Source organism: Hermetia illucens, chromosome 4 (genome assembly GCF_905115235.1).
Source record: "Hermetia illucens chromosome 4, iHerIll2.2.curated.20191125, whole genome shotgun sequence".
In the NCBI taxonomy this organism is placed as follows: Eukaryota; Metazoa; Arthropoda; class Insecta; order Diptera; family Stratiomyidae; genus Hermetia; species Hermetia illucens.
Window position 1 is genome coordinate 144,633,703 of NC_051852.1, and position 19,329 is coordinate 144,653,031.

Below are 19,329 nucleotides of genomic sequence, written 5' to 3' on the forward strand. Positions count from 1 at the left end.
ATTTAAATGTACATATGCGGAGGTATTTTTGGGGAAAGCCAGGGAAAATGTTAAACTACCACCGTGTCGGGGGCTTTTCGTATCATCTATCATCATCATCATTGCCGTCATCGTTCGCCGGCCTCGTCCTTTCAAATGATAGATGAGGTATTGTTGTTCATACATACTTTTGGGATTTGTATATTTATGCAGTTTGTGTCCGCAAAAAGTGTGAAATGAAATATTTATGTGTTATTGGTGGGCGCCTGATAATTGAAGTTCATTCAGATATTTTACTTTGAAGTTTCTGAAAATGTTTCATCACCGGAAATAAAATCCTAAATAGAGATTTGGTACGCGTTCGGTTTTGGAATTTAATTGTCAAGTGTTATCGGATAGGTTGATTTGGTCCTTTGTGGCAGAAGGAACGATCAAAATAAGCTCAGGTTCCTCGGGGTACCCAGTTTCCTGTTGGAAGAAATTTTCGTCTTCTGAGGAGGCTAACGAGGTGACCTTTCGTTGTTAAGGCTTAGCAGATACCATAGCCTTAGGTGTTTCTTTTGAGATTTTGAATTGCTTAAAAATCTCTCCCCTCAAATAAAAGATTTTTATAATGAAACAGGCACTATTATAGCAGTGACCTGCCCAGCTCGGCGTTATGAAATTGCTTGACGCATTAGCGCAATCTATTTGAAGTGGCGTTTTATAACTGTACGGACGTCGACGTATCAATGAACGCCTCAAATCCAAAACTTACCACAAAGTCGGCCACCCTTTCGCCCTCTACGGTTCTGAGTGTTAGTCGACTAAACGGCAATGAACCGCGCCTCGCAGTAATGGAGACGAAAATGTTGCGTTGGAATACTGTCGTACCATGGTCACATCCGTAATGGGGTTGCACTGATCGTTGAAAAATTACGAAGATCATGTAATTCACTTGCCAAGGTTGGCCTGAACATCGAAGTCGGCGATTTGATACCATCCAGCGTGATTTGAAATCCTCACGACTGCACCAAAATCAACCTTTAATAGAGCAAAATGATTCAACCAGTCAACATGATTCGACTCGGCATCTGAACGGGACTGAAGCTGAAGAAGAAGAAGAAGAACAGCAAAGTGCATAATCGACATTGCTAATGCTATTGTTTTCCTCCTTGTCTGATTCACATTCGCAAAAACTTTCGCAGTCAGCTTTCATGATTAAGTGAAATACTATCAGTCATCATCTGCTTCATCCACTCGGCTAACCATGCACAATCTGATGCTGAATCATTACGCTTGCGCACAATGGTAAACGAGCCCTTAATAGCTAGCCTTTAGTCCAAACCTGTTCGAATAAGGACAGAATACTGTATCTGAAGGCTTTTTTTCATCGATCACACCAGTCTCCGTGTGCCCGTCGCAGTAGTATTTTCTACTGCATGGTCAGTGGAGCGTAAGCTCCTTGTATATCACTAACTGAAGAAAGAATATGGTGGTGTTTGACTGTTTCCATAGTTCTTCCAACAGTCGCACACAATCGTTTCGTCCTATTGACAAAGGAGAGATGATAGAAAATAATGAAAGACACTTTCAGGAAACTTGGAAGGGAAATACCTTACAGCGGTTAGCCATTAAAGCCTGCAAATTCAAAGACACACATGCGGAACCTAAACTCCAGGGCAAACACAATAATACAAGGCTGATGCTATACAACGAACTATGATACAGGTAACTCTAAGATACATGGTGAGATGGAAATGAGGTAAACCGACACTAGCTTTAAAGGGAAAAACGCCTAACCCAAGCCTATAAATCCGAAAATGCGTTTATATGAAATCAAGTGCACGCAGAATCTAGCTAGAAGAAGAATAGAGCCGGCCTTTCTTTCTATGCATATCATCGATTCGCCGTTCTCTAGCGACTGTCCAGAGTCTAGCCAAAAGATTCTCTCGAGGACCATTCCGATTTTTTATGAAGAAATTCGTTTCTACTTTTGTGCCCAGAATCGTCCTTGCAAAATCTTTGAGCTCTCCAAACAGGATCGCCTACTGGCAGTTTAGATGGCAATCTTGTACCACTTCATAAAATCCTTATACGTCTGCCGAAGTTCATGCTTGTGGTGGGCACTGAAGATCTCTCTATTCATCTTCCTGATAGCAAATATATCTTCATTTCAAGGCGGTAGTAGTGTGCCTTTGCTGCCCTTTATAGGGCATGAAATTTTAGAGATGACTTTCGTTTCCGTCTCTAAAATCTGAAATTGTAACTCTAGCTCGTCTATGATGCAAACGCGACTGATCTGGGAAGTTTAATCCGTATAAATTGGCGAAACTTCCTCCCGATTTCGATGATTTCTTGAATTTAGAAAGCATACACCTTAAAGACCTTGAGACCCTTTTCTTTCCATCAAACTTGAACACTTTTCATTTATGGATTATGAAGTGCGTCGAAACGGATATAGCTGCTCAAAGGAACTACTTTGAATTTGGGCTAAAGGTTTCCCAAGTTGAACTTTGGGTGTTAACCCAAAAAGAGGAGTCCGTGAACCATAAAAAGTGGGAGCAAGTTGTGCTCTCCATTTGGTCCGATCCGACATCAAGTGGATGCGGACGTAGGACTCCTCAATCCCTAAATAAAAATTGACTTAACCTACTTTGCGCAAGTGCTGGGCATTGTCCCAGAAAATATTTTAAGGTTTCATCACTTTTCCCGCAGAATTTTCATGCAGCGTCTGCAATTACCAGTAAGTATTCCTACTTTGATACTTAGGGTCTTGGTGAAGTCCTAGAAGCGTTTGGGTTAGTATTCATCCCTGGTCTGCCGGGACTGTTCCACTCCTCGTAAGTTCGCCCAGTATAGTTTCTTCGACCATTTTTCTTTATTCCTTCGTGCCAAAGTCATTAATCTTTTCCCGACTCCTCAAAAGGGCTTTGTTCCGTATAGTGGTCTTCCTCCTCCTTTCTTTGCCAGCCCATTCGCTGCCTTATTGCTCTCTAATCCAATATGGTTTGATATCCAGAGGATTCAGATCTAAATATCAATAAGCATTGGGTCGCCAATAAAAATGTTTTTTTTATCGAGCGCTGCTCAGGTCGTCGGGTACGTCCTGAAGAGGCATCATACTGACAAATCGTGTGAGTCGATTGATGAGTGGAAGGGACTGAAGGCTTCATTGACCATGCGACGAGTGTGACGTCGTTGAGCTCCGATACATTGTGAAACCCCAAGAAGTTCAGAGAACATCTCTAAAGCTTGATTGACAGAGAGCTGGCTTGTTTCTGCTCGGGATCCTCCTGCATTGACCACATCGACACCCTACGGATCATTTTGGAACGGTGCGCAGAGTTTAGATCTTCGCTGCATCTGCTCTTCATCGATATCGAGAAAGCTTTCGATAGCACGAACAGGGAGTAAACCTGGAGTGGTCTTCGCAGGAGGGGATTCATGAGAAAGTAATCCTTACTATGAGAGCCACATATGATAGCGCCACATTTTTGATCGCTTGTCCGGAGGAGGTGGAGAAGTTCAATAGATGATGACATCTTTCCGCAAATATCTTGACTGTTTTGATGACATCTGCTCACACACCGGGTCATGCATTTTGGGAAATTGCTCTGGATTTGTAAAGAGTGGCAAATAGAGTTGGAGTGAAGTCCAACACCAACAAACCTAAGGTTCCCTGTCTGAGGAGTCAGATTCTCCCTATCTACATTAATGGGCAGAGCATCGAAGACGTCGATCAATTTGTATATTTAGAAAGCGTAGTCTAAGTTGACGGTGGTATTGAATTGATTAAAGAAGGGACACCTATCGATGGCTTATATTTATTAGGTCGTTTCTACCTGAAATTTTCTGTTGTCTTTATCCATTGGTTCAAAGTACGTTTTCTCCTTGGATCAATCATCTCTATTGTCTCTCTCTGTATCCGTCACTGGTTGTCATGTTGGTCAATTGGCCATGGATGCTTGCTTTCGTCTTTTTGCTACCCCGCTGTTGTTGGTTGTGTTTTTCTGTTAATAATGAAATTGAAGCCCAATATTCGACAAAGGAGTGTAACTAAAATATTCCCCATCTGAATTTCTTCGCCAACCATAATCAGAGAGACTCGCATTTTCTGAATTAGGTCTCCGTACCTTCCATCATCTGATGTTTAGATCTTGATGCTTGTCCCACCGTCACTGCATGCGTATAGGCCCAAAGAGCATTAGTTTTTCGCTGGGGACATTACTAATGGTAAGTCTACTAATATAACAGCAGGCCATCTACGCACATATCACTGGAGTTTTTTCACACGTGCTTCTTATTTTACCATCCAAGGAAAAAATACAAGGGAAAGAACTTATAGGTAATTGACAGGTAATTAAAATTATTAGAATATTAACATTTATTCACTGATTGTTTATACATTTAATTTGGTACACCGACTGGCGGCAGACTCAACTGCCCCAGTTCCTACTCGATTCTCTACTGATACCGAAAAACAATGTTCATTGTCAAAAATTGTTTTTCAATGTTATGGCTACCAAGATTCACACTTGCGTGCGCCGGACACGCAAATTGCTCGCTCCGCCGCAACACTCCACTCCCAGCTAAAACCAACGGAGTTTCAGCGGAGAACCAAACGTACGGCTCCTTAAACTCCGCTGCCGCAAGTCAAAATGGACGCGTGACATTCCCCTCTTCCTAGCTACGCTTTCTTGCTGGATGAAGGGCTTTAGTCGAGCCAAGGAGACCCGTTTGACCGTGCCGCTGGCGTTGAAGCTATAATAATGCTGTCTGCTTGAGGATGTTGAAGGGACCCTCATAAGGTGGTTGCAGCGGCTTCCGAGGGGCGTATGTCTTAATTAGGACATGCGTAGAGGATTCACGACCACTGAGCACGGTAGCCACGGCTTTCGCGTGGTTGGTGGCGGCTTGCGTTCATGAGCAGACACAACAGACCGCTAGCGTTGAGTCCCGACCTGATGTTGAGAACAGGGTCGCTAGGAAGTCTTATATTCTCAACGTATACTAACTCCACGGGACTTGTAGCAAATTCTTCTCGATTGGCTGTCCAGAGGGCAAGTAGAATGAGTGGCAGCACTGGTGGCCAAGAAAAGTTGTCTTGGACCGTATAGCGGCCTTCAACGTCTTGTGCCATCTTCCGAACATGCCAGTGGACTGCAGATAGTACGCAGTGGTCCGATGGCGTTTGAAGCCGAGGAGTTTTCCCAATTCTGAGGAATGGAAGGACTCAAACTGTATTCCCTTGTCGGTGGTTATAATTGCCGGCACACCAAAGTATGGAATCAATTCTTGATAGAGGGCCTCTGTGCAGTAATGTCTTTCAGAGGCCCCAGGCTACCGCGTGAACCTATCGATAATTGTGAGGCAATACCTGGAACCGAGAGAATCTCTGAAAAGGCCCATGATGCCGAAGTGAATTTTGTCGTCACTTGGTGGACCGAGGGAATACTCTACCTTTTTCCTTACATGCTTTGTAGTCTTGCCCTTTTCGCATGCGCTGCACTCTCTGGCCCGAATTAATGTCCTTGTTCTTGGACGGCCGGAAATACTTCGTGGTGACTAACTAACTCCGGAAATTTGTATTTGGGATAGTCCCTGACGCCTTGAAGCACAGAATCGACCGTAACGGGGATTGTAACCACTGAACTTATGATAAAGCATCTGCAATTGCATTGTCCTTGCCGGAAACGTGTTGGATCTCCGAATTAAGCTGGCTTATGAGGTTCAGGTGAATTTGGCGGGAGGACGCTTTGTTGAGCTTCTACTTAAAAGTGAAGGTAAGAAGCTTGTGGTCCATTTACACTGTGAACAACCTGCCTTCTAGGGAATATCGGTAGTAGTTGATTGTCGTGTACGCTGCCATGTCTGAGGTATCGACGAATGTGGCTAAGGGTGCATTTGATTGGCGGAATTCCAGGTGTGTAGCGTCCGCCAGCTGTCGTTTGGCTGGCTCAAATCCCTGCCAAAAATTGTTTTTCAATGTTAGGGTTACCAAGATACATGCTTGCGTGCGTCCGTCATAGACTTATCCTGTCAACTTCAATAAATCTGTCATCTACTTGTCGCATTTGTAACCTAATATCCATCTTCAACATCTAAATAGTTTAAGCCGGAGTGCAATCCTTCTCTTGAATTACAAAACGATGTCGAATCCTTGAAACAACTAGGATGATTGCATACAGTCTGAGCCAGCTTTGTGAGGTTATTCCAGACACTGTTTATATAGTGAACTCTTATCCTTTTTATTTCAGAAGGCGCTCCTTGTTTATTTTTCGAAAAATCTAGAAGTCGATCCAACTCCATTTGATGTTATGAGGTATTTTTGCGTAGCCGTCTACACAAGTGACCTCGAGAAGAGGTTCTGAACTGAAGACCTCATTTATAAGTTAAATTAGGTGAGTGCTCCTTTCCACGAATACTTTGAAAACTTTAATCCTTTGGTAGTTATTATTTTTTATTTGCACGACCTTACACTCTCTTGAAAATACCGACTCAACTCCCTCAAACGCATTCACCACGATATAACGAAGTTTGGGATCTGATATCTCAAGTCTGAACAATACCAGACTTCCTTCAGTGCAGAGGAAGGAATAATTTGACAATGCAGATACACGCCAAGAACAATGGTAATTACAAATTCTTCCAGCCAAAATAGTTTCAAGGATTCATGGTATTCAGAAAGTCTTGTATTGCGGAAATATCTCCGGGAGAAATAACTCAAATTGACATCGTTGAAACACAAACTATATTCCCGGCAAAAGTTCATCTACATTTCAAGCTCCTGGGAATGTTTCGCTCGGATAACTTTCGCCTGGTTCACGTGAGAACCGTGAAAAGTCGATTATTATTGGATGGTTATGATGATGCAGTTGTACTTGCCTGGTTTTCCCTGGTTCTGCCTTCTATGACAATCCATCCCAGCCGGTCCTTGTCGCCACATGCAGACATATAGTCACAGGTCTGTCACCTCCACAGATATATTCATTAAGATAATTGCAAAAAAGTCCTAGCGAAAATCGCGCTAGATGGGAAAATTCACAATATGCGCACCTGAAATTTGGTTTTGTGTCGTTATTGCTGTTTTGGGTTTCGATTTTTCCCGGAGCCGGGAATAAACAGGTGCAGTGCGACGTCCTATTAACATGGTTTTGAATTCTCTGTACCAATCGTTCTTTTCTGACTCTTTATAAATGAAATGGGTGGATATGTGCCACAGAGCATTTAAAATTAGAAAGAGGAAAGCGTGAAGCTTAGCTTCACCGTTGGGAGCATTTTTCCGTATGCTACAATGAATGAATGCATGGGGATTAGTGGGGTACAATGTCCTTTGTGATTTTTGATGACGAGGGCTGGTGATGATATGGATAAATTTCAAAAGGTTTTTCACATTTATTGAAATATTTCAGAGGATTTTGGACGAAGGCGACAAACTGTGGATAGTTGTGGGGTGGAAAAAGGACACAAAGCTAAGATATCTGGAAGGTAAAAAGGAGCAATTCTCTTGTTGAATCTTGGATGAATACCGCAAAAAGTATGATAATATTGTTCCAATTTTTAGCGGCATCCTTACGAAACTTCTTCTGTGCACTTCATAGTCAATGTTTGAAACGGATAACGTGGCTTGAAAATGTCCTTGTAAAAAGGATTTTAGCATCATTTATTTTTGCTGCATTAAAGCCTTCACCAATGTTATAGAATCTTCCAAAATTCAATCATTCCTCTGCAAACTGTTTAAAATCCCATTCTCTTCTACCATTCTTCCCCCCCATCCGCCACTATGAAACTTGATAAGATAAACAAATGTGCCTCAGCGATATTCCGGAAGGAATGACACATTTGCGTTACTCGTAAGCGAGAAATATTGCACTTTAGTGAACATTAACAATCAAGAAGTCATCAAATATACATTTTAGCATATATGCTCGTCCTTTCGTATACACATACACGAAGGAGCACTAATAGCTTCAACAGATATCCATTTTCCATGAGCCGTCGAACGAAGCATCTCAACCGACAAATAATAGATACATAAATAAACACCACATCCCAGCAAGGGTGAAAAGAGAAGGGCAAAAGTAGACTATGTACGGGGAAGGAACGAAAAACTGAAACGGAAATTTACTCCAAGGAGAAGTGTGTTCACTTCTAATGGTTTGAAATGTTTTAACTAAAGCTTTCTGTGTCTAAGCCACTAGTGCATGGTATAGAGGGTGGAAGCCACCCTAATGAAGACAGTCTATACCGAACAAAAGCTACTACGAAGTGTGTGTAATGTTTACCCTCAAAAATGGCTGGGATGAATGGCGGAGTCGTGAAAGTGGCGCCGTGGAATTATCTTCGATTTATTCGATGCATTATGCTGGTACAATAGTGCGGCTGCTTCTCCACGATCTACGTAGTCTCTCTACCCGAGGAGTGACTAGAAGTGAAAACCAACTAGGAAGTAACCTAACGTTCCATATCAACTAACTTTACCACACACCACCTACACATTATCTCCTTTGAACGTATGCTCATGAACGTGTTCTTTATCTAAAATGCTTCCCTATCCCGTAAACTTGAATAAGAATATGGATTGCAGTTTGCGGGTTTTTTCCTAGCTCTCGAATTTGTTTCGTCATTCATCCTTCCTCCCTGATCCAGTATTAAAATTTTCTGGAGCAGAAAATTTAATGAATTTGAATAGATTGGACTGAATGGCGAGGTTCGTTGATACCATCCACTCATGCCGATTACTCTTGAAGGATATCGAGCGCAAGGAAAGAATGCTGAATTCTTCTACACTGCTAGCTTGAGTCTCTGAGCTCATTCCTATGGTCTCCCGTCATTATAATTCTCTCTCGTTTGCCGCCGCTTCCTCTCATCACACGCGTTTGTGTACACCCTCCAATGGAGCCGCCTCTTGGAACAAGCATGCAATTGCTGGGAATGCAGCATTTTCGGTGAATTTATGCTTTCCATATGGTTTCACCATAAAAGGAGAAATGCAGGTTTTATTATGCAGTAATTAAGTGTAATTAATGGCATCCTAGGCAACCGATTATCCTCTTATAATTGTCTCTCACTCCGTCCCAAAAGATGCACACAAAATGATTCGGCTAAGATAAATTCTCACCGAAGGAGCCTGTAAACCACCGAAGGAGCCCATAGCCACCGAAGGAGTCCGTAGCCACCGAAAGAGAGAACTTTAACATTGTCGACAAATCTACAAGTACAACTTGCTGGAGCCATTATCACCCACTGGTGGCTTCTCATAATGACTTACAATGGGTTTTGGTTAAAGCCCGTTTTTAGTAGCGAAGGAAATGTGTGACTATTATTGTTTTGTGGACTTTTCTTTACTGCAAATAATTAGCAGATGTTGGCGACAGTGTAAGGAAAATGGAGGCTTTAAGGGCGGTGGAAATTTCTGAATAGGTAATTACAATTAGGCTGGGAAAGGTGAAATCTTACCTGTTCGAAGGATGAGGTTTCTTTATATTTTCCATGGGAATGAAGCAGAATAATGGAGGTCGTAAGTTCTGCCACAGACATATCAGGATATCTCATTTCTTTTCTCTTTATGTTACTCAGAAAGAGAGTTCCATTAATTAAATCTAAGAAACATTAGGGGAGGTTAATTTAAGGCAATAGGGAGGCTGAGTTATCCTCATTGTCAATGGCGAGACAATCAGGGTGCAGTTTGGGCCTCACACAATCCAATTTTTGGTGTTCTCTATGTTGCTTTCAACATTCGCCATTAGCCGACTTAAGGCCGAGACTCCAGCTGCAACCTTGTCCACTGCTGTTTGATTTGCTTGAAGATACTTTTTGATACTTGATACTCTTTGAGTCGCTCGTTAAACCCATGTTGCGGCTCTATAGTCGATTCGCGGATCGATATGAGATGCAAAGACGAGATTCTGGGCAAGATGACGACTTCAGTTTTTTTAGTGCAAGGCTGAAATCATGCGTTTATCGTTCACATCAGCCTGCACCTGTTCAACCCTGTGTCCGGCAACAAGTGTCGCAACGTCATCTGCATATTCGACCAACCGTGTGCAAGTCGAGTCTTAATATTTCATAGCTGCGGCTACTGTGCTACTCCCGATATTATCTCCATCCTCTTCTGGCCCTCTAGTAACCCATAGAGCAGGGACTGGTCTCTCTTAATGCTTCAATATCCGCAAGAGATAGCTCAGCACGTGGAATGAGTTGCCTAATGTGCCAAGCATATCTGTCCACCTAACGAAATGAAAGGCATTTCTCACATCGATCGTAATGATGAAATTGGCAGCTGTGGGCCTCAGCTCGGTTAAGGGTAGGGTACACATAAATCTCTTTGTTCTGAATCTGAACTGTCTTAGTGATAATTCCCCGGTAGCACGGATCGGTGCAGTTCATCTGGCTGATACTAAGTATGTAGGCTTTTCCCAGAGCCCCGATTTTTCGAGTGACCATTTTATAACCGATTCTCCACGGGTCCTCATTTACCTTGTCGACACGGTTCTGCCAAATGCAAGTTTGGCTTTTATTTGTCACGTTATCGAATCTCCTTTAAACTGATCCATCATCATTATTAACGGCGCAACAACCGGTATCCGGTCTAGGTCTGCTTTAATAAGGAACTCCAGACATCCCGGTTTTACGGCGAGGTCCACCAATTCGATATCTCTAAAAGTTGTCTGGCGTCCTGATCTACGCCATCGCTCCATCTCAGGCAGGGTCTGCCTAGCCTTCTTTTTCTACCATAGATATTGTCATCCTCATCTATACGGATTAGATTACCTGCCCACCGCAACCAGTTGAGCCGGATTTTATCCACAACCAGACGGTCATGGTGTTGCTCATAGATTTAGGCTATGAAATCGTCCATCCTCATGTAGGGGGCAAAAATTCTTCGGAGGATTCTTCTCTCGAACGCGGCCAAGAGTTCGCAAATTTTTTTTGCTAAGAACCCAGTTTTCCGAGGAATACATAAGGACTGCCAAGATCATTGTCTTGTACAGTAAGAGCTTTGACCCTATGGTGAGACGTTTCAAGCGAAACAGTTTTTATAAGTTGAAATAGGCTCTGTTGGCAGTCAACAATCGCACACGGATTTCATCGTTATAGTTGTCATCGGTTGTGATTTTCGACCCTAGATAGAAGAAATTTTCAAAGATCTGAAAGTTATAGTCTCCTATCTTTATTGTTTTCGTATGACCAGTGCGATTCCATCTTGTTCGTTCTTTGCTTGGCTCTGAAGATGACACCATGTACTTCATCTTGCCTTCATTGATGTGCAGCCCACGATCCCACGCCGCCTGCTCGATCTGGATGAAGGTAGACAGTACATCTCGAGTTGTTTTTCCCATATATCAATACCGTTAGTGTAGACCAGCAGTTGGGTGGACTTCAAAAGGTTGACCCCTCTCGCATTTAAGTCTACATCCCGAATTACTTCCTCCAGGACCAGGTTGAAGAGGACGCATGATAGGGCTTCCCCTTTTCTTAGACCGCTGTTGATGTTGAATGGTCTCAAGAGTGATCCTGCTACTTTTATCTGGCCTCGCACATTGGTCATGGTCAGCCTAATCAGTCTTATTAATTTCGTCGGGATACCGAATTCTCTCATGAACGTGTACAGTTTTACTCTGGCTATGCTATCATAGACGGCTTTAAAGTCGATGAATATATGGTGCAACTGTTGTCCATATTCCAACAGTTTTTCCATCGCCTGCCACAGAGAGAAAATCTGATCTGTTCCTGATTTGCCTGGAGTGAAGCGTCTTTGGTATGGGCCAATGATGTTCTGGGCGTATGGGGCTACCCGGTCTTATAGGTGGTACTCACCAACGTGATACCTCTACAATTGCTGGAGTGCATGATATCCCCCTTTTTGTGTATGGAACAGTTGCCATTCATCAGGCATTGGTTCAATGTCCCTCAGTTGATGAAACACTCGGTGTAATTGGTTGCTCCATATTTAACCAACTCGGCTGTAATTCTATCGCCTCCTGACGACTTATGGTTTTTAAGCCGTTGGATTGCACGGACTACTTCTTTTATGCTTGGTTGCATTTGTCCGTCGTCTTCAGTTGGCGGGACCTCCAACTTACCGATATTTTGGTTGTTGAGCAGTTCATCAAAATTTTCAACTCATCACTTCAATATGCCCATTCTGTCGGAAATCAGATTTCTCTCTTTGTCTCGGCAGGATGAGCATCGAGGTGTGTAAGGCTTCATCCTGCTGACTTGTTGGTAAAACTTCCGCGGGTGGTGCGGTTGCTCCCTGTACTTTTCGAGTTGACAGACTTGTTGATTCTCCCAGGTTTGCTTCTTTCGTCTGTGAAGTCGCTTCTCCGTTCGACGTTTTTGGAGGGTCTCTGTGCGTGCCCGCGTTCTTTGAAAATGCGGTATGCACCATTCTTCCGTTCCATTGGTAGCTTACATTCATCGTCAAACCAGTCGTTCCGGTTTTGCGGCTGGAGCCAAGTATCCTTGTGGCCGTATCACTGATAACGTTCTTCAGGTGGTTGTGAAGATTTGTTAATGTTCATCTCCAGCTGAGATTATTGTGGGATCCATTTCCCCCGTATAGGTGTTACGGAAAGCTGTGTTGTGAATAACTTCAGCATTCGCTCTCACCTGAATGTCAGAGGGATTCTGGGTGGTGTTGTTATTCGAGCCCCGAGCACTATGCCAACGAGATAGTGACCCGAGTCTATGTTGGCCCCCCTATATGTTCTGACATTCATCAAGGCTGGGAGGTGGGGGCATTCAATCAACACGACCCCAATTTGGTTGAAAGCGCAGTGTCTGGAGAGGTCCACGTATGTTTGTGGACCGCTTTCCGCGCAATGGTAACTGAATAATGGGTAGTCCGCTATCATTGGTTTCCCTATGTAAGCTATGGGACCCGACGTCCCGCGTGATACGGGCTCCGCCCCTACTTGACTGTTAAAATTCCCAAGTATAGTTTTGATGTCATACTTGGGACAGGCTTCGAGGGTCCGCTTAATTGCTTCGTAGAAGGTATCCTTCTCTGACTCTGCAGTCTCCTCTGTAGAGGCGTGAACGTTAATGGGGTTCATATTTCTAAATTTGCCCCGCAAATGCAGGGTACGTAGCCTTTCGTTTATATTTTCAAAGCCGATAACAGCAGGTTTCATTTTTTGACTGACTAAGAAGCCTACTCCGAGTACATGGTTTACTGGATGGCCACTATAATATGTGGTGTTTTGGCGCTTCTCCAGGAAACCGGCCGCTATCCAACGCATTGCCTGCAACACTGTTACATCAGCCTTATATTAGGACAGGGTATCGGCTAGCTGTTTGACAGCTCCATCGCTGTACAGGGAGCGCACGTTCCATGATAAAATGCACAAATTGTTATTCCTTTGTCGTTGCCGGGTTCGCCGTTGTAAAGTCCATCTTATTCGAGGCTGCTTCCATGGCTTCGTAACGTTGGTTTTCCGTGTAGGGTTTTCAGCCCTACTCAACCCCCAACCTGGAGGACTAGTTAGTACAATTCATCCCGTTTTTAGGCGCAGAAGACTCGCCTTCATCCTTCTCCGTCTCCAGCTTTTCGTTTAGCAAGAGCTCCCAACGGTTACCACTTGGAACTGGAGATAGGGTATGGTAATAGCATTTTCCCATGCTCCGTCGTGGGTACCAATCCACGTTTCGCCGTGGGACCTATGCTACCCTTTGACCACTAATGTTATCCATTGGCCAAATGGGTCTCGATTTGGAGAAAATAATAAGCAGAATCATACTGAATATAAGTGAATATAAAAGCGAGGTTGTTAGTCTGACTGGACAAGGCAGCCTTTTTGTTTGCATTAATGGACAGGGCATCGAACGCCTTGATCAATTTGTATATCTAGGAAACGTCTTTTCTGCCGACGGCTACCCCGAAATTGATGTTACTCAATGTGTTAATAGGGCTAGATCTGCCTTTGCTGTTATGTGATGCAGCTGTTTCAATGCCCATGAGATGTTTCATGCAAATGCCTTTTCTGTGTTACATACGGGGGTTACACAGGAGAAATGGTTTCCAATTTTCTTCGAAGGCTTCAAGCCTTCGCCAATACTTATTTGCGCTACGTTGTTGGAGTGTTCTGGTCTTATATGCTTTCAAACTACCTCATCGCTTTGACCAGATTGAGGTTGAAATAGGAACAATTTCGTTGGTCATTGAATATTCCATGCATTGAAATCCACTATTCCAGGATTGTTGACGAGTAAGGCAGACTTACAAAATAGTGGCTGTAGGCTGAACAGTGGCTGAAGACTGCAAGCTTCTTGGGAAGACCTGTAGGAAGTTGAAGCACATTTCACCGAACCGACAGTGGTGGTTGACGCGCTATGTTTCATTTAGATGATAATGGCAACCATCTGAAATGATGATCCAGAATTTCGCCTAATACTTCTATAATTACTGTACTTGATGTTATCTTCTTTTTGTAAATGAGATATATGATGCCTCTGTACCAATTGTCTAATATTGATTAATTATCCAATACATCCACCACTAATGGAGGCACCGTCGGATCCAGGCATTTGTGATTGCTTTTTCCAACACACTTTTGATCTGCCTGGAGTCGTACAACTGTCGAGATCATGACTAGGCGTACCATCTTCTCAAATACCAAAAATACGATCCATACAACCACCTCGTACCACCAACAAACACCAACCACCAACCCCCCCTCTTTCTCTCTCAAAGGGCTCCCGAATGAAGCCGCCCTTGTTGTCTTTACAACTGATTCCGAAGAGCCTCGCATCCTGGCCTGCGTTATCGCCCTATTGTGGTTTCAATCTTCAGAGCAGGCTTAACTGTAGAAGAAACAGTAACAAAAGCTGATCCTGGTCCACTGGGCTATTGTAGCATCAGACCTCCGGCGAGACAATGATGGTCGAATGCCTTGACACTCACTTCAAAAGCGTTTCCTGTAGTCTGCCGAGCTTAGGCAGCAACTGGTAGCCTCTGCTGAAGCTAGTGCTATAATCAGGTCTTCTGAAGGCGCCCCTGAGTACCCATTCCCAAAGAACCCATGGCCGTGAAATGAACATGTAGAAATCATATGATTCGTAAGCATCTGAACCATTTGATGTTCTCTAGGGGTATTCAAATGGGCACATGATCGTACGGTCGGACATCGTTCCACGTATTAGCTGTAGGAAGCAATTAGCTGCTTTCCGTTTCACATCTAAGGTAGGTTTAAGATTGCTTTGAGTGCGCGGAGAGCATAGGTCTCACTGGCTCCTGTAATGTTTAAGCAAAAGAGCCTGCCGATCTGCGTTAGCAACTCTGTGTGTTTAGCAATGCTTACCCTTGGCACCCAGACAATACTTGTCTTTATAAATATGACTATTTACATTTCTCCTTTTCCACTTTTCTAAATTTAGATATTTCTCCCCGCAAAGATGGATATTTATGGTTCGAAGGCGCGAGTCGGGAACGTTTGCGAATAAGTACATCTTCGATATGCTTGTAGATGGCGTATCCCTTTCTTGATGTCACTTTCTTGATTTTAACCGGAGCTCCTGGAGTCCTCTGTCCGTTGAGTTAATTTCTTAGCAGTTATGCTGCTTGCAATGAGGCGGCCAACGGGGTTTATTCATATTTCTCCACCACTTTGTTTTGGAAAGGAGTTTCGACTGGTCGAAACCGTTTTGCCTCTATGAAGGTAGGTCTCCCGTTCCGTTATGTTAGGTTATTGGAAACAAACCAGTCGTCAGTTGACCCAGAGCTTGGTTAAAGAGTTTTTGTCTGTATCCTTTGTTTCACCAGATCCAAGTTGTATTACGCTATTTTCCCTGTTTTTGGCATGCTTGATTGAAAGTTTGGCAGCTTTAGCCGTCACCTATTTTATTAATTTCGGAAATGGCTTCGATGTCTCTTCCAAAAATTCTGGTTCGGCCGTTCAGTGCGTCACCTAATCTATCTTGTGCAGAATTCGAAATGGAGTCAAGAGGGAGATAGCATTCTATACCGACCTCTCTCTGGCAACGGGCGAAAATGTCGCAATGACCTAACCACACTAGCGAAAGTGGGTTCATTTCCCATGATGGATATCCGCAGTTTTGTTCCTATTACATATTCTAGTGATAGATTTCTTCGTTTTGGTGCCAAAACTTTTTCAACAATATGTTGAGCGTTAACATTAAACCCCACTACTAACCCTCGCTTTCAATCCTGGTGCACTGAATTGCTCTGCCCTCCTATTGCAATAGGAGTTCTGTTCTCATCATAGGGGAAATAGGCAGAACATCCGAGAATCTCCTTATCTCCCGGTTAATTTTTCATAGTTAGTTTGATTGTCATCGTCAACGAAAGTAGCTTGGAGAGCTATTATGCATGAAAGAGGTTTAGTACATGATGATGCAGGAAACTGAAGCCCCAATTACCTCAAGATGAATCTTTGGTTCCTAGCTGAAGTACGTACATATATTAATGCTCTCCAACAGTTGACTCGAAGACTGATCAGTGAAGTGGCCGCTTTGCAATGATGCGACTCTCTTTGAAAAATATCTCATCTTCGTTTTAAATGCAAGTACGCTAGCTCGCTCGTATTCTCTACTAATCTGAAGAACCGACGCCTGTAGCGTAGCAGCCCCAGAGAGCTTCCAACCCGTTTGTTCCTGATTTTTTTTACGTTCCCTTGGGCCACTCAAATTTTCTGGGAAAATCCCGGCCTACCACATGTTTTGCCCGGTCTTATATCTAGCCGTATTTGTTTGGGATTGCTGAAATTGTTTTGGACATTCAATTGTTTCAGAAACTCAACGCTATTCTGCTTCTCCTCTGGAAGCTGTATGAAGCATTTTTTGAACAATGACAGATGAGTGGCACATTGCTGGTGAGAGAGCAATGCTTTTTGAGCTATTTATTCTTGGGGCTATAGTAAAATTTAGTTGTAAAACTTGACGATAAACACCTGAATTTGAAGTAAAACTTAATGCACTAAAATGATGCAGTCCTCTCAGCTGTCAAGAGTTTCCCTCTAATCTGCTGACACGCTCACTATCATCACTTCATGAATTAGTACCACCATGCATACAAGATTCATCCATCAGTTTCTATAGCCTTGGCTACATATTACTACCTAGCCATTGCCAGCCCAACTTGCTATGTTGTCGCTTTTGTTGACGGTTTGGAATTGTCACAGGCTTTGACTTACCCTAAGCTTCAGGTACCTCTAAGGTTCCTTTTTACTCAGCTTTAGTGCAAGCTGTGGTTTGCAAGGCGCCGGAATGGGCGGTGTCATCTCAGTAGTGCTAAGAGAAAGGACTTGGTGGCAAGAAGACCTGTTTCATCGGTTGGGTCCCAATTAGATTGCTTTTTATTAAGGTTTTGTGTAAACACAAAACCTTATTAAAATCGGTTTACTGTCTGTCTGTCCGTCACACGCATTTTTCTCGGAGACGGCTGTAGCGATTGGCACCAAATTTAGTAGAAAGGTGGGAACTGTGAATGGTCACGCATATAGTGAGGTACATCCTTGTACGTCGATTTTACGTGGGGGTCCCCATACATGCAAAAGGTAGGTGTAAATTTTTCTTTCATCAAATATAGTCATGTGGGGTATCAAATGAAAGGTCTCGGTTAGTACTTTTCAAAGCCGTTCTTAGTTTTGACATCTGTTGAAAAGGTGGGGAGTGCGGTGGTTTGAAAGTGACCATTTTTTTAACGAACCCATTCTCAGAAACTACACAACCGAAAAATCTAAAAAAAATTAGGGGGCTGCCACTATATGGTGCCTAGGCTCCGAAATACCCTCCATACCGACACCTGTTCAAATAAAGTTAATAATAGTACATTACTATAATTTTTAGTAATTGGCAGGGAAACCCCCCTTAAGTTCACCCTAGAATCACAAAGCAGCGATATAGACTACAGCATAGAGCATAATCCTGCCAAATTTGGTGAAAATCTCACTATTACTAACAAAGTTATACTAGGTCAAAACTGTCGCTCCCCTGCAAATTTAAGACTATGAATGTCAATATCACTTGAAAGTGGATATTTTCACATAATATATGCATATTTTACGTGCTACATTCTAATGGGACAAATGCACACCCAAATTTCGTTATAAAAGAAATATACAAAACCTTTCATACTTGAAGCGTCTAGCTTCCGGTTTCCCGACTTGTTCAAATATGAGGATAACCTGAAGTTGGACCCAGATTTCCAATTAAGGCACTCTTGGTTGCCCCCCTATTCATGATTAAACCATCATGATCGGCGTTTTACTTTTACTTTTTGCCTGCTGTCAAGGCCTTATTTCTTTCGAAAAAGTCAAGCCCATCTTCGAACAGCCACCTTTGTGTTATGGAAAGGCTAATTGAAATTGGAGGTGCCAGTACTCAAAGCCCATTGCTTGCGACCAAATTTTATTCCCTGTAACGGCTGAACACTTGGCGTTGTAAGTGCACCACCGTTAGGAGTTTAATTATTACTTAATTTCAAGCTTCTCCCGCTCGTTCCCTAGCCTCCCATTTTGAGTATGAGAGCGGGTTTGACATTCATTTTTAGTCACTAATGAACCCAATTCATAGCTAGATAGAGCAAATGGATTTCGGTTAATTAAAACGTATAACTGGCTTTAAGCCAGTAAAGGCTCTCAGTTCGCCAACTAACATTTGTTTCCATCAGTGTAGCAAGGACTGTAGACTCGCCTTTTTAATCCCCGGGAACAAGCTAAAATTAAAACTACAAATGGAATGCTTGGAAAATTGTGATATTCTGTTGGTGCTAAATTCACGAGGAGGGTAATATTACGCCGCGGTATCATTCGATAATTCGGCATACCTTCAACCTTATTTTCAAGACCAAGATAATTCGATACGTTTAAGTCCTTTTCGTGGTACATTTCGATTAAACAAAGTCCTCAAATCCGAGATAATAACCGCTAATCGTATCCTCCAAGTACATACCCTTTAAGGATTTAAATCGATTTCCATTCTCTGCACTTTTCTACAGCCAAACAAAATTCCTTCCAATGTCTGAAACCTCAGGAAAATCTATCATAGAACCCACTATCGATGCCATAAATCCTCCGGAATACAACGGAAACTTTTCACTTGGCTTAAGTGTACCAAATCCACATTCCAGAAATACCTTTATCATACGCTACGTCAATTCGACACGGCCATATGATTTTATTTTAAAGTTTTGCAATCTTTCCAATGTTCGTTCGGAAAAGTGCGAAAGAAATAAATTTTCCTCTTGGACGAATCGGAAAAAAAAACTTTTATATTTTTCGTTTTTCCACCGCAAAAAAACGACGCCAGGAAAATAGAAAGCTGGACGCGCATTTTCGATTTGTGGGTGTGTGTATTTTCATATTTTCATTTTTCCTCTTACATATTGCAGATTGTAGCTATCTC

At 42.8% G+C, this 19,329-nt stretch overlaps 1 protein-coding gene across 20 annotated transcripts in view; it reads left to right on the forward strand.

Annotated features, from left to right (window-relative positions):
* LOC119653550 (homeobox protein 5) overlaps positions 1-19,329 on the forward strand; it is a 1,045,448-nt gene that overhangs the window by 549,201 nt on the left and 476,918 nt on the right. Inside the window, exon 1 of one of the 20 annotated variants that reach the window (XM_038058246.1) lies at positions 6,341-6,362. The exons of the other annotated variants lie outside the window; for them this stretch is intronic. The gene's annotated coding sequence lies outside the window, so the exon portion shown is untranslated. Of the gene's footprint in view, positions 1-6,340; positions 6,363-19,329 lie in introns of those variants that run through there. 20 annotated transcript variants of the gene reach the window in all.